The sequence below is a fragment of the Ovis aries genome, chromosome 1 (genome assembly GCF_016772045.2).
Source record: "Ovis aries strain OAR_USU_Benz2616 breed Rambouillet chromosome 1, ARS-UI_Ramb_v3.0, whole genome shotgun sequence".
Taxonomy (NCBI): domain Eukaryota; kingdom Metazoa; phylum Chordata; class Mammalia; order Artiodactyla; family Bovidae; genus Ovis; species Ovis aries.
In genome coordinates, this window is record NC_056054.1 from 235,050,496 (window position 1) to 235,065,499 (window position 15,004).

Here is a 15,004-nt window from a genome sequence, read left to right on the forward strand (position 1 = left end):
ATAGGGGAAGAGTGTGTCAGCATTTCCAAGGAAGTATATATTAACTAGGTAGATACTGGTTTGGAGAGCCACAACGCATAGGATTCAGTCACTGATTCAACAGATGTTTATCAAATGGCAACCAGAATCCAAGTGCTACATATGATGCTGGAGATGTAATTGTTAGCATAAGAAATAAAAGTATCTCATGTGGCTCTTGGCCTACCAGAATATGTATACATGCATTAAATGATTAAAAATAATCATAAAAATAAAACCTGTGCCTAGCTCCATGAAGGTATGTGGTGTGACAAAAGTGTGGAACTAGTTGGTTCATAAAGCAAAAGCATTTTATAAAATCCAATGCCTAAATATTTTCAGTACAAAGAATTCAAATTCATCAAAATCCAGGTAAATACTTTTCATCAACAGTAAGACTCAGTATTGCACAGCCATAGCTCATTTTATTACACTCCAATTTTACACTCCAAAAAGATATTGTGCTTTTTATAAATTGAAGGCTTGTGGCAACCCTTTGTCAAGCAAGACTATCAGTGGCACATTTCCAACAGCATTTGCTCACTTCATGTTTCTGTGTCATATTTTGGTAATTCCTGCAATACTTCAATCTTTTCCATCATTATTATATTTCTTATGGTGATCTGTGATCAGCAATCTTTGAGGTTACTATTGTGATTGTTTTGGAGAGGCCATGAACCATGCTATGTAAGACAGTGTTCTTAATTGATAAATGTTTTATATGTTCTGATTCCTCGATAAACAGGCCATCCCCCCATCTCTGTCCCTCTTATTGGGCCTCTCTATTCCCTGAGACACAACAGTATTGTCATTAGATCAGTTAATAACCTTACAATGGCCTCTACTTGTTGTTCATGTAGAAGGAAGCACCTCATGTCTCTCACTTCAAAGGCTAGAAATTATTAAGCTTAGTGAGGCAGGCATGTCAAAAGCAGAGGTAGGCTGAAAGCCAGTCTCTTGTACCAACCAGTTAGCCAAGTTATGAATGCAAAGGAAAAGTGCCTGAAGGAATTTAAAGTGCTATTCCAGTGAACAGACAAGTGATAAGGAAGTAAAACAGACATTGCTCTTTGGAGAAAGTTGTAGTAGTCTGGATAGAAGATCTATCCAACCACAACACTCCCTTAAAACAAAGCCCAATCTAGAGCAAAGTCCTAACTCTCTACAATTCTGTGAAGGTAAGAGAGGTGAGGAAGCTTCAGAAGAAAAGTGAAGCTAACAGAGCTTGGTTCATCAACTTTTAGGAAAGAAACCAACTCCATAACATCAAAGCGCAAGATGAAGCAGCAGGAGTTGATGTAGAAGGTGCAGCAAATTATCCAAAATATCTAGCTAATTAAAGAAGATAGCTACACTAGATGAAAAGGTTTTCAATGTAGATAAAACAGCTTTATATTGGAAGAAGATGTCATCATGGATTTTCATAGCTAGAGAGAAGTTTATGCCTAGGTTCAGATGCCAAAGGCAAGGTTGGCTGTCTTGTCAGAGGCTAATTCAGCTTGTGACTAACTCAAAGCCAATGCTTATTTACCATTCTAAAATCCTAGGGCCCTTAAAAATTATGCTAAATCTACTTTGCCTGTGTTCTGTAAGTGGAACAACAAAGCCTGGGTGACAGCACTTGTTTACAACATAGTTTACTAAATATTTTAAGTCAATTGTTGAGGCCCACTGCTAAGGAAAAAAAAAAAGATTCCATTTCAAAAATATTAGTGCTCATGGATGACTGGTTCCCCAAGAGCTTTGATGTAGATGCTCAACATCACTCATTATTGAGAAATGCAAATCAAAACCACAATGAGGTACCACTTCACACCAGTCAGAATGGCTGCGGAGATTGAGAAAGGAACCCTCCTACACTGTTGGTGGGAATGCTGGAGAACAGTGTGATTCCATTGCAAAATAGAATACCTATGACCCAGCAAAATGAGATGAGTATTACTCAGCCAGAAAGAAAAACACCAATACAGTATACTAACACATATATATGGAATTTAGGAAGATGGCAATGACGACCCTGTATGCAAGACAGGGAAAGTGACACAGATGTGTATAACGGACTTTTGGACTCAGAGGAGAGGAGAGGGTGGGATGATTTGGGAGAATGACATTCTAACATGTATACTATCATGAATTGAATCGCCAGTCTATATCTGAGGATGCAGCATGCTTGGGGCTGGTCATGGGGATGACCCAGAAAGATGTTATGGGAGGGAGGTGGGAGGGGTTCATGTTTGGGAATGCATGTAAGAATTAAAATGGATGACTGGTTCCCCAAGAGCTTTTGATGTAGATGTACAATGAAAGTAATGTTTTCATGCCTTATTCTGCAGCTCATGGATCAAGAAGTAATATTCTGACTTTTAAGTCTTATTGTTAAAGAATTCACTATTTAGATGCTATTAAGAGCATTCATAAAGCAGCCACAGGGTTTGAGAAGACTGACTAATCTTTAAAGAAGTTCTACAATGGGCAAAATGCTGTCAAACAACATTGCATGGTGAAAAGGAATCACTCATGAAAGGAAGAGTCAATTGATGTGGCAAACTTCATTGCTGTCTTGTTTCAATAAACTGCCACAGCTACCCCAGACTTCAACAATCACCACCCTGATCAGCAAAAGACTACAATCTGCTGAAGGCTCAGAAAATGGCTAGCAATTTTTAGTGATAAAATTATTTTTAAATTAAGGTAATGTACATTGTTTTCTTAGACATGATGCTTTTGCACACTCATTAGGCTACAGTATGGTAAAAACATAAATTGTATATGCACTGGAAAACCAAAAACTTCATGTGACTTACTTTTGCTTCATTGTGGTCATCTGGAAGCAAACCTGCAATGTCTCTGAGGTATGCCTAGAAATGAATTAAGGATGAAAAAAACTTGAAAACTTCTAAAAACTGATTATGATAAAGTGTCATTAACATATATTGATATGGAAATACTGCAAGCATAGACACTGGCTACTGATCTTAGAGTTGGCTTCTGAAGGAAATTTCTGTATCTGAAATTGAGCCTTGTATTCTTTTATTATTATTTTTATTTTTAAGTTGAGCCTTTTAGACATATTCAAACTCAAGAAAGATATGAGAACTTGATAAGAATATGATGATAAATTAATGAGCGTAATCTTGAATGGGAACTCTTGAAGCGGAGGAGAAACATGAGCATAAACTTTGGGCTAATTTTGATTGTCATGTAGGCTGGTGCATTTCTGATTAATTTATTTCCAGTGACTAAGATAAAGTTGGATTAAATTATCCAATTGAGTACTTCTTTTACAAGGTAGAAGCAAGTATTTGATACAAAGTGAAATATCCACAGTACTGACATCTATCTTTATTTTTGATAATAGTGAGCATGTTAAATTACTCAGGAAGTTTGTTAACATGAAATATGTTGATCTATAACATTCTACTATGTCACAAGGACATCTTGAAACCTACCAATTATTAAGCTTTTTGGTCATCAAATGGATAAAAATATAAATTCAATTAAAACTGCTCTTTTAGCTTCAGATATTTTGAGTTTATTTCTAGAATTCAAAGGAAATCTACAAATAGCTTACATGATCATATAATATATTAATTATATAAATTAATAAGCTGAAACAATTCATAAAAGATGTATGCAGTGAAAGCATTTATTTCTTAACCAAGTCTTTAAAATACCCAATATTTCATTCCTTAGCCCTCAAGGCAGTGAGCAAATATTCTCACTCACAATAGAAAGACCATCTCTACATGAATTATTAAAAGGGCAAGAACAGGGCCTTTTACAAACCTACAAGAGAAAAATCAAACAAAACCAACCTCATGAATTTTTTAGCAGAAACATCTATTTCTGCTTTATTGACTATGCCAAAGGCTTTGACTGTGTGTATCACAATAAACTGTGGAAAATTCTGAAAGAGATGGGAATACCATACCACCTGACCTGCCTCTTGAGAAACCTGTATGCAGGTCAGGAAGCAACAGTTAGAACTGGACATGGAACAACAGACTGGTTTCAAATAGGAAAAGGAGTATGTCAAGGCTGTATATTGTCACCCTGCTTATTTAACTTCTATGCAGAGTACATCATGAGAAATGCTGGGCTGGAAGAAGCACAAGCTGGAATGAAGATTGCCGGGAGAAATATCAATAACTTCAGATATGCAGATGACACCACCCTTATGGCAGAAAGTGAAGAGGAACTAAAAAGCCTCTTGATGAAAGTGAAAGAAGAGAGTGAAAAAGTTGGCTTAAAGCTCAAGATTCAGAATACAAAGATCATGGCATCTGGTCCCATCACTTCATGGGAAATAGACGGGAAACAGTGGAAACAGTGTCAGACTTTATTTTGGGGGGCTCCAAAATCACTGCAGATGGTGACTGCAGCCAGGAAATTAAAAGATGCTTCCTCCTTGGAAGGAAAGCTATGACCAACCTTGATAGCATATTGAAAAGCAGAGACATTACTTTGCCAACAAAGGTCCGTCTAGTCAAGGCTATGGTTTTCCAGTAGTCATGTATGGATGCGAGAGTTGGACTGTGAAGAAAGCTGAGCACCAAAAAATTGATGCTTTTGAACTGTGGTGTTGGAGAAGACTCTTGAGAGTCCCTTGGACTGCAAGGAGATCCAGTCAGTCCATTCTAAAGGAGATCAGCCCTGGGTGTTCTTTGGAAGGAATGATGCTAAAGCTGAAACTCCAGTACTTTGGCCACCTCATGCGAAGAGTTGACTCATTGGAAAAGACTCTGATGCTGGGAGGGATTGGGGGCAAGAGGAAAAGGGGACGACAGATGATGAGATGGCTGGATGGCATCACTGACTCAATGGGCGTGAGTTTAAGTGAACTCCAGGAGATGGTGATGGACAGGGAGGCCCTGATGTGCTGTGATTCTTGGGGGTTGCAAAGAGTTGGACACGACTGAGTGACTGAACTGAACTGAACCACCTGTAGATAATAAAGTAGAGACAGAGAAGAATCTAGCATTCCTCACAAATGCTTAAATCGCTTTACCCATTTAAAGGCTTTATTTCCATTAGTTGCTTTACTGCACTTGGAATTATTGGGATTTTGAGGTACATGTATGCAATACACAGACATATAGTTCTCATTTAAGAAGCATTAGCCTGTGGCACCCTTCTCCAGTACTCTTGCCTGGAAAATCCCATGGACGGAGGAGCCTGGTAGGCTGCAGTTCATGGGGTTGCTAAGAGTCGGACACAATTGAGCGACTTCACTTTCACTTTTCACTTTCGTGCATTGGAGAAGGAAATGGCAACCCACTCCAGTGTTCTTCCCTGGATAATCCCAGGGATGGAGCTTGGTGGGCTGCCATCTATTGGGTCACACAGAGTCAGACACGACTGAAGTGACTTAGCTTAGCAGCATGGAAGAGTTATGAATGATTACCTCTATATGTGTTTGTATATGTTGCAATAATAAGTTAACAAAAAGGGTGAAATTATACAATTAAAGACTTTTCTATTTTCAAATTCAGATAATAAGAATATTTATAACAACATTTAAAGTTCAGAAACATGGAGTAAAGAACATATCAGAAAATCAACAGGTTTGATAATTCCATAAGTTATTGACAAGACAAACACTGAGAAGCAAATTAACTTTTTTCAATTGATTAAATATCATAAAATAATTTTTAATTTCTGTGACTCCAATGTAGAAGTATATATTGTGTCCTGCATCTTTTAGTAAAACATTTATATTTACACATGTAAATTCAGAAAATTAAATGAGATTTTTCTGTCAACGACTCAGATATATTTTTATCAGTTAGACTGGCATAATATTTTCAAATTATCTAAGAAAAAAATATAAGTAAGTATACATCAGTTCAGTTCAGTCGCTCAGTCATGTGCAACTCTTTGTGACCCCATGAATCACAGCACACCAGGCCTCCCTGTCCATCACCAGCTCCCAGAGTTTAGCCAAATTCATGTCCATCAAGTCAGTGATGCCATCCAGCTATCTCATCCTCTGTCCTCCCCTTCTCCTCCTGCCCTCAATCCCTGCCAGTATCAGAGCCTTTTCCAATGAGTCAGCTCTTCGCATCAGGGGGCCAAAGAATTGGTGTTTCAGCCTCAGCATCAGTCCCTCCAATGAACACCCAGGACTGGTCTCCTTTAGAATGGACCGGTTGGATCTCCTTGCAGTCCAAGGGACTCTCAAGAGTCTTCTCCAACACCACAGTTCAAAAGCATCAGTTCTTCGGTGCTCAGCTTTTTTTATAGTCCAAATGTCATATCCATAAATGACTACTGGCAAAACCATAGCCTTGACTAGACGGACCTTTGTTGGCAAAGTAATGTCTCTGCTTTTCAATATGCTGTCTAGGTTGGTCATAACTTTCCTTCCAAGGAGTAAGTGTCTTTTAATTTCCTGGCTGCAGTCACCATCTGCAGTGATATTGGAGCCCAGAAAAATAAAGTCAGCCACTGTTTCCACTGTTCCCCCATCTATTTCCCATAAATTGATGGGACCAGACGCCATGATCTTCATTTTCTGAATGTTGAGCTTTCAGCCAACTTTTTCACTCTCCTCTTTCACTTTCATCAAGAGGCTCTTAATTCTTCTTCACTTTCTGCCATAAGGGTAGTGTCATCTGCATATCTGAGGTTATTGATAGTTCTCCTGGCAATCTTGATTCCAGCTTGTGCTTCTTCCAGCCCAGTGTTTCTCATGATGTACTTTGCATATAAGTTAAATAAGCAAGGTGACAATATACAACCTCCCTTGTTGCTCAGATGTTAAAGCATCTTCCTGGAATGCAGGAGACCCGGGTTTGATCCCTGGGTCGAGAATATCCTCTGGAGATGGAAATGGCTACCCACTTCAGTACTCTTGCCTGGAGAATTCCACGGACTGAGAAGCCTGGTAGGCTAGAGTCCATGGAGTTGGAAAAAGTCAGACACGACTGAGCGACTTCACTATTCATTACTTTTCCCATTTGGAACCAATCTGTTGTCCATGTCCAGTTCTAACTGTGGTTTCCTGACCTGGATATAGGTTTCTCAAGAGGCAGGTAAGGTGGTCTGGTATTCCTATCTCTTGAAAAATTTTCTGCAGTTTAATGATCCACACAGTCAAAGGCTTTGGCTAACTCAATAAAGCAGAAATAGATGTTTTTCTGGAACTCTCTTGCTTTTCAATGATCCAGAGGATGGTGGCAATTTGATCTCTGGTTCCTCTGCCTTTTCTAAAACCAGCTTGAACATCTCTGAAAGTCACATTTCACAGTTATAATTTATTAATAAATTCTGTTAAATATTCAGGCTTGAATATCATATTTTGGGAGGAGAAAAAATAAATATCATAGGTTAAACACTTATCAACCTTTCTTAGTGATAAAAGAACAAGGGAAACATCTTTTTCCAACCACTGAAAAGCTTATGAAGTTGTTTAGATGTGAAATTTGACTTGACTATATTTTGGTTTCTAGCACTGTGTGTTCTAACACATTTCTGGGAATATAAAACTACAGCTCATCAGTATCATCAAGAAATAATCAAAGTCTAAGATTGAAAAAAACATTGAGTTAGAATGAAAAATGAGATCAAAAAACTCACTCAATATAAGGCAGAGTGAATGTAAAAGGAACAATGCCTGGATATCCTGGTATTGAAATTATATAATAAAGAATACTACCACCACCATGAAAACACAAAGTATCTTAGATATTAGGACAGAAATATTATGTTAATCATAAATTATATGGCATTAACCATATTACAAAACACATAGGTTTCAGTAAAATAGTGCTACTTAGATTAAAATTGATAGATTTAAATTTTTTCAAAAATAGTAAAAGATTAAAATGACTGAGTTAGAAAGCTTTCAACTTAAACAGTTTTTAAAAAAATATTGTAAAGTAATTACCCTCCAATTAAAATAAATAAATTTATATTTTGAAAAAATATATGAATGGAGAGCAAAGAGAAAAGGACTCCTAATAAATCCTAGGACTGGTGTTATAACATATCAATAAACTAAGGAAATCCCAATAGGGCCAAACAAAAGAAAGATGAACACACACTATCAAGATGGAGACAAGAGATGAGAAACAATGAGACGAAGGGGAACAGAAGTGGCCATAGGTCTATTCATAGAAGAGCATGGAGGACGTGACACTGCTATAGAAAATTAATGTAAATATATTTGAAAAATTTAAATAGATGATTCTCTACCTAATTGATTCAAGAAAGAGTATATTTGGAAAGAAACCTGGAAATTGAAAAAACCTATTTTACTTAATAGACAAATGCAATTGAGTTGTAAAAATCTAAATATCAGTAATAAACCCCTTTTAAGGAAACATAATGGAAATAAAGACTTACAAGAAATTCTAGAACTAACACCCAAAAAAGATGTCCTTTTCATTACAGGAGACTGGAATGAAAAAGTAGGAGGTCAAGAGATACCTGGAGTAAGAGGCAAATTTGGCCTTGGAGTACAAAATGAAGCAGGGCAAAGGCTAACAGAGTTTTGCAAAGAGAATGTACTGGTCATAGAAAACACCCTCTTCCAACAACACAAGAGAAGACTCTACACATGGACATCACCAGATGGTCAATACCAAAATCAGATTATTTTCTTTGCAGCCAAAGATGGAGAAGCTCTATACAGTCAGCAAAAATAAGACCAGGAGCTGACTGTGGCTCAGATCATGAACTCCTTATTGCCAAATTCAGACTTAAATTGAAGAAAGTAGGGAAAACCACTAGATCATTCAGGTATGACCTAAGTCAAATCCCTTATGATTATACAGTGGAACTGAAAAATAGATTCAAGGGATTAGATCTTATAGAGAGTCTGAAGAGCTATGGATGGAGGTTCATGACAGTGTACAGGAGGCAGAGATCAAGATCCTCCCTAAGAAAAAGAAATGAAAAGGCAAAATGGTTGTCTGAAGAGGCCTTACAAATAGCTGAGAAAAGAAGAGAGGTGAAACGCAAAGGAGAAAAGGAAAGATATACTCATTTGAATATAGAGTTCCAAAGAATACAAGGAGAGATAACAAAGCCTTCCTCAGTACCAATGCAGAAAAATAGAGGGAAACAATAGAATGGGAAAGATTAGAGAGCTCTTCAAGAAAATAATAGATAGCAAGGGAACATTTCATGCAAAGATGGGCACAATAAAGGAAACGGTATGGACCTAGCAGAAGCAGAAGATATTAAGAAGAGATGGCAAGAATACACAGAAGAACTGTACAAAAATATCTTCACAACCCAGATAATCACAATGGTGTGATCATTCACCCAGAGCCAGATATCCTGTATGCGAAGTCAAGTGGGTCTTAGGAAGCATCATTACAAACAATACTAGTGGAGAGGATGGAATTCCAGTTAGTTATTTCAAATCCTAAATGATGATGCTGTGAAAGTGCTGCACTCAATATGTCAGCAAATTTAGAAAACTCAGCAGTGGCCACGGGACTGGAAAAGGTCAGTTTTCATTTGAATCCCAAAGAAAGGCAATGCCAAGGAATATTCAAACTACTGCACAATAGCACTCATCTCACCTGCTAGCAAAGCAATGCTCAAAATTCTCCAGCCAGGCTTCAACAATACATGAACCATGAACTTCCAGGTATTCAAGCTGGATTTAGAAAAGCAAAGGAGCCAGAGAGCAAGTTGCCAACATCCATTGGATCATGGAAAAAGCAAGAGAGTTCCAGAAAAAAATCTATTTCTGCTTTATTGACTATGCCAAAGCCTTTGACTGTATGGATCACAATAAACTGGAAAATTCTGAAAGAGATGGGAATACCAGACCACCTGACCTGCCTCTTGAGAAATCTGTATGCAGGTCAAGAAGCAACAGTTAGAACTGAACATGGAACAAGACTGGCTTAAAACCGGAAAAGGAGTATGTCAAGGTTGTATATTGTCACCCTACTTATTTAAGTTATATACAGAGTACATCAGGTGAAATGCCGAGATGGATGAAGCATAATCTGGAATCAAGATTGCCAGGAGAAATATCAATAACCTCAGATACACAGATGACACCATCCTTATGGCAGAAAGCAAAGAACTAAAGCACCTCTTGATGAAAGTGAAAGAAGAAAGTGAAAAAATTGGCTTAAAACTCAACATTCAGAAAATGAAGATCATGGCATCTGGTCCTATCACTTCATGGGAAATAGATGGTAAAACAGTGGAAACAGTAAGAGACTTTACTTTTTTGGGGCCCCAAAATCACTGCAGATGGTGACTGCAGCCATGAAATTAAGACACTTGGTGCTTGGAAGAAAAGCTATGACCAACCTAGACAGTATATTAAAAAGCAGAGGCATTATTTGCCTACAAATGTCTGTCTAATTAAAGCTATGGTTTTTCCAGTAGTCATGTACAGATATGAGAGTTGGACCATAAAAATGCTGAGCACCAAAGAATTGATGCTTTTGAACTGTGGCATTGGAGAAATTAAGTAAGTAAGGTCACAATATATAGCCTTGATGTACTCCTTTTCCTATTTGGAAATAGTCTGTTGTTCCATGTCCAGTTCTAAGTGTGTGGTTTCCTGACCTGCATATAGGTTTCTCAAGGCAGGTCAGGTGGTCTCGTATTCCCATCTCTTTCAGAATTTCCCACAGTTTGTGGTGATCCACATAGTCAAAGGCTTTGACATACTCAATAGGGCAGAAATAGATGTTTTTCTGGAACTCTCTTGCTTTATCGATGATCCAGTGGATGTTGGCAATTTGATATTTGGTTCCTCTGCCTTTTATAAAACCAGCTTGAACATCTGGAAGTTCACAGTTCATGTATTGTTGAAGCCTGCCATAGAGACTTTTAAGCATCACTTTGCTAGCATGTGAGATGAGTGCAATTGTGCGGTAGTTTGAGCACTCTTTGGCATGGCCTTTCTTTGGGATTGGAATAAACACTGACCTTTTCCAGTCCTGTGGCCACTGCTGAGTTTTCCCAATTTTCTGGCATATTGAGTGCAACACTTTCACAGCATCATCTTTCAGGACTGGAACTAGCTCAACTGAGATTCCATCACCTCCACTAGCTTTGTTTGTTGTGATGCTTCCTAAGGTCCACTTGACTTCACATTGCAGGATGTCTGGCTCAAGGTGAGTGATCACACCATCATGTTTATCTGGGTCATGAATATCTTTTTTGTAGAGTTCTTCTGTGTATTCTTACCACCTCTTCTTAATATCTTCTGCTTCTGTTAGGTCCATACCATTTATGTCCTTTATCGAGCTCATCTTTGCATGAAATGTTCCCTTGGTGTCTCTAATTTTCTTTGAGAGATCTCTAGTCTTATCCATTCTGTTGTTTTCCTCTATTTCTTTGCACTGAATACTGAGGAAGGCTTTGTTATCTCTCCTTGTATTCTTTGGAACTCTACATTCAAATGGGCATATCTTTCCTTTTCTCCTTTCCTTTCGCTTCCCTTCTTTTCACAGCTATTTGTAAGGCCTCCTCAGACAGCATTTGCCTTTCTTGCATTTCTTTTTTTTGGGGGATCGTCTTGATTCCTGTCTCCTGTACAATGTCATGAACTTCCATCTATAGTTCATCAGGCACTCTGTAAGATCTAATCCCTTGAATCTACTTGTCACTTCCACTGGATTTGATTTTGGTCATACCTGGATGGTCTAGTGGTTTTCTCCACTCTCTTCAATTTCGGTCTGAATTTGGTCATGACCTGAGCCACAAGATCATGGGGATCTCAAGCCCCTGGTCTTGTTTTTGCTGACTGTATAGAGCTTCTCCATCTTTGGCTACAAAGAATATAATCAATCTGATTTCAGTGTTGACCCTCTGGTGATGTCCATGTGTAGAGTCTTTTCTTGTGTTGTTGGAAGAGGATGTTTGCTATGACCAGTGCGTTCTCTTGGAAGAACTCTATTAGTCTTTGCCCTGTTTCATTCTGTACTCCAAGGCCAAATTTGCCTGTTACTCCAGGTGTTTCTTGACTTCCTACTTTTGCATTCCAGTCCCCTATAATGAAAAGGACATCTTTTTGGGTGTTAGTTCTCAAATGCCTTGTAGGTCTTCATATAACTGTTCAACTTCAGATTCTTCTACAATACTCTTTGGGGCATAGACTTGGATTACTGTGATATTGAATGGTTTGCCTTGGAAATGAAGAGAGATCATTCTGTCATTTTTCAGATTGCATTCAAGTCCTGCGTTTTGGACTCTCGTTGACTATGATGGCTACTCCATTTCTTCTAAGGGATTCCTGCCCACAGTAGTAGATATAATGATCATCTGAGTTAAATTGTATATTGTCACCCTACTTATTTAACTTATATGCAGAGTACATCATGAGAAACGCTGGGCTGGAGGAAGCACAAGTTGGAATCAAGATTGCCGGGAGAAATATCAATAACCTCAGATATGCAGATGACACCACCCTTATGGCAGAAAGTGAAGAAGAACTAAAGAGCCTCTTGATGAAAGTGAAAGAGGAGAGTGGAAAAGTTGGCTTAAAGCTCAACATTCAGAAAACGAAGATCATGGCACCTAGTCCCATCACTTCATGGCAAATAGATGGGGAAACAGTGGAAACAGTGTCAGACTTTTATTTTGGGGGCTCCAAAATCACTGCAGATGGTGATTGCAGCCATGAAATTAAAAGACCCTTACTCCTTGGAAGGAAAGTTGTGACCAACCTAGACAACCTATTAAAAAGCAGAGACATTACTTTGCCAACAAAGGTCCATCTAGTCAAGGCTGTGGTTTTTCCAGTAGTCATGTATGGATGTGTGAGTTGGACTGTGAAGAAAGCTGAGTGCTGAAGAATTGATGCTTTTGAACTGTAGCATTGGAGAAGACTCTTGAGAGTCCATTGGACTGCAAGGAGATCCAACCAGTCCATCCTAAAGGAGATCAGTTCTGGGTGTTCATTGAAAGGACTGATGTTGAAGGTGAAACTCCAGTACTTTGGCCACCTGGTACGAAGTACTCACTCATTTGAAAAGACCCTGATGCAGGCAACATTAAAGGTGGAAGGAGAAGGGGTCGATAGAGGATGAGATGTTTTGATGGCATCACCGACTTGATGGACATGAGTTTGAGTAAAGAGTTGAACATGACTGAGCGACTGAACCTAACTTGATGGAAAACTGCCCTTCATAGTATCAATAAAAATATTTTTAATTAATAATCAACATAAAGTATGAAAATTTATATAAAATATGAAAATCTCTGTGAAACATAAAAAGGCTTTAAATAAATAGATAAAATACTGTGTTTTTGCTTGGAAAGACTGATACTTATTTTATTCTCTTCAAATTGATACTGATATCTAATGTAATAGGGTAAGACTGTAGAGAACTTGAGCAAATTACACTGAAGTTTATTTTGAAAACTGGGTAATTTTATAAAAGTTAAAAGATATATTTAAAATGTACTTTTAAGCTACAAAGAACATAATAACATGGAACTCATGAATGAAAATAAAGAACTATAATTAAAAAGCCACATATTAAACAGTCAAAAGTTTTGGAAACTAGAATAAGAATTGAGTTTATTGAATGTGGTATTTCACAAAGTAGAAAACTATCCAATTAACCATACTGAAACACGTTACCATTTAAGAAACGTTGAAGTAATCAAAACTAATCCCAGTTAGAGCAAAAGTTTTTAAATTAAAAACATAGATTAATCTTTAACAATATATAAACTGTCTGTAGGTTAAAAACATGAAAAAAAAGGTAAAAGAAATGGACACTTTAGGATAAAACATTAGCAAGTCTCAGGTAAACCATTCTAAACTGTGTCCAACATTCCAATAGAAAAATAGCCCAGGAACTTGGAGAGGCAATTTTCAAAAGAAATAACACTCATGGTGAAAACTATGAAAACCTGAGGTGATCGTTGCTTTCTTTGCATGCCTGCATATTTTCACTGTGGAGTTGCATCGTCCACTCTATGTGATTCTGGTGGGACCAGCAAAGTGAACAATGTACTCCTGACCACAGAGAGTATCATGTGACCTATGCTACTCTAACCAGACTCTTCCCCAGGAATTGTTATCCTAAACAGAGGAATGAAAGGAGGCAAAGTAATTGATGCTAAATCATTTGAAGGCAGCACCACAGAAGAGATGGTTCACAGTTACATGGTACTTTTCCATCTCACAGTCCATGAGCTACTCGGTGTCCTTCCAGTTAATGCCCTTCTTTCCTTACTTAAAGTATACAGAATCTGTTTCTATAGATCAAAGAATTCTTAGTGAAACTAATTGTTGTGTCTCACTCATGATCAAAAAATATAAAACAACTATCGCCTTTTGTCCAAGTATTTAATAAATATCAAAACAAATGGTAATAGGTAAAAGGTTTTATGAGTGGAAAAAAACTATAAAAAGATTACAGATACATTTAATTTTTTCTTATATTTTGTGATTTTAAAAAATTGGATGATAAGAATATTAGGTGGAAAAAGAGAGAATTCAGTTTCTAAGCTCACCTCTCAGATGGAACACTATTTTCACCATTAATTTTACTAAGCTAACAGGCTTCCTTGGTGGCTCAGGGGTAAAGAATTCACCCAACAACGCAGGAGACACAGGTTCAATCCCTAGGTCAGGAAGATCCCCTAGAGTAGGAAATGTCAACCCACTCCAGTATTCCTGCCTGGGAAAATCCCATGGACAGAGGAGCCTGGTGGGCTACAGTCCTTGGGGTCACAAAATAACAACAGCATAATACTAATATTTTTTAAAGCCTGACAAAGATAATGTATTAGGTCCCCACAGGGAAGAGATGTAAATAAAGTTTAGGGAATTTGAGAAGATTTACAAAAATGTAAGTGGAGTTCAGGGGAATCAACAGGCAATTGTGTAGGACCTTGGACTAGCAACAGCTAGACCCATTACCTTCTGGGCCTGAAATGGCAGTACAGGGAAGGTCACAGAAATGTGAGAACAGCTGTTTGGATCTGTGGCCTTCAATAAAGTTTTGTCACTTTCCCTCTAATACTAAGGAAATGGCAACCCACTCCA